The sequence below is a fragment of the Heterodontus francisci genome, unplaced genomic scaffold (genome assembly GCF_036365525.1).
Source record: "Heterodontus francisci isolate sHetFra1 unplaced genomic scaffold, sHetFra1.hap1 HAP1_SCAFFOLD_58, whole genome shotgun sequence".
NCBI classification, from domain to species: domain Eukaryota; kingdom Metazoa; phylum Chordata; class Chondrichthyes; order Heterodontiformes; family Heterodontidae; genus Heterodontus; species Heterodontus francisci.
This window is the reverse complement of record NW_027142006.1, coordinates 1,009,125-1,010,730: the sequence shown is the minus strand read 5'-3', so window position 1 is coordinate 1,010,730 and position 1,606 is coordinate 1,009,125. Positions and strand designations below refer to the sequence as shown.

The 1,606-nt window shown below is 42.3% G+C and overlaps 1 non-coding gene across 1 annotated transcript; it reads right to left on the bottom strand.

Annotated features, from left to right (window-relative positions):
* Nucleotides 1-1,051: 1,051 nt before the first annotated feature.
* On the bottom strand, nt 1,052-1,123 carry trnat-ugu (transfer RNA threonine (anticodon UGU)). The gene has a single exon. It is a non-coding gene; the product is annotated as a tRNA-Thr (tRNA).
* Between the last annotated feature and the right edge of the window lie 483 nt (nt 1,124-1,606).

Sequence of the window (1,606 nt, the reverse complement as noted above, 5' to 3'; positions counted from 1 at the left end):
GGAATGCACTGCCAGCGGTGGTAGTAGAAGCAGATACATTAGGGACATTTAAGCAACTCTTGGATAGGTACATGGATGATCGTAGAATGAAGGGTATGTAGGTAGTTTGATCTTCGAGTAGGTTAAAGGTTCGGCACAACATCGTGGGCCGACGGGCCTGTACTGTGCTGTACTGTTCTATGTTCTATGTTCCAGATGAAAGGATTGCATTAATCAATGGATTAGAATGTGGAGAGGCAGGAGAAAATGATGCCATTTTAAGTAGGGGGCCGGGGGTTAGTAGAAACAGACCAGGGCTATTTTACTCTCTATCTCATTCCTTTCTTCTATCTGGCTCATTATCACATCCTCTCTCTCTCAGAGCGGTGGGAATCACTGGAACCCACACTTGTTGCTCAGGTTGTTTGGTTCCGGGAAAATACAAGGTCCACATCAGATTGACAGGAAAGATAAATGTGATTCAGAGCCAATCATTTTCCTTTTGGTGATGTGTGCTCAGCCTTGTTATTTCAGCAAAGGCAGCAGGAAATGCAAATCCTGAAGAGTTTTGATAGAGTGAAGAAGGAGAAAGTGTTGCCAGTGACAGAAGGGTCAGTAACCAGAGGAAACACATTTTAAGTAATTGACGAAAGAATTAGCGTTGTGATGAGGAGATTGTTTTTTCAGCGGTGTGTTGTTCTGGTCTGGAATGCAACCCTGAAAGGTCAGTGGAAGCAGATTCAATGGGAACTCTAAATGGAATTGTATATATACCTGACATGGAAAATATAACAGGGCAATGGGGAAAGGACAGGAGTGTGGGATGTGGGATTAATAGAATAGCTCTGTTAAATATCAAGCAAATGCACAGTAATAAGGTTCAGTGCTTGGACCTCAGATATTTTCACTCCATCAATGGCAGAGAAGGCTCAAGGGACCATGTGGCTACTCCTCATGTTCTTCCCAGTGTCCAGGATAAAGTGCAACATCACACTGATTTCCAGATGGCTGAAACAAATGCAACAGACATCTATTCTGGAAACATAACATTTAAAGTGAGAAACTAATCATGAGGCATGTACGGGGATTGAACCCGTGATCTTCAGTTTACAAGACTGACGCCTTACCACTTGGCCACCATGCCTTTTGCTAATGGACACCTGAGGCTCCAGAGGAGGATTTGTGATTCTTTTTCAATTTGGTTGAAACAGCATCGAGAAACATGCACAGAAATCAAGAGGGATTGTGGAATGGGTAACAGATCAGCCTCATTTCCATCATCAGCATCATGAAATCTTCATTCAGACATTCCATTCCAATCCTCAGCTTTTCTCACATCTGTACAATAATATAAGAGTGGACATTGGGTTGTTACTGGGCAGATTATATAAATAGACTGTGTGCATCATCACAGGAAGTGATGTAATATAATCTGGACGGCACCTCATGGAGAGTTGCAGATGAAACCTTCAATGCAAGATGTGCAGAGTAAACTCAGGTTATTTTAACCGTCAGATTCTTATAAATTGTGTACTAAGCCTTGACAGATATCAGAACATTATATGGGGGCCGCAGTAAACCAAAGCGAAGATGGAGAAATCTTTGCTTGCACCTTTGAAAAGGTCAC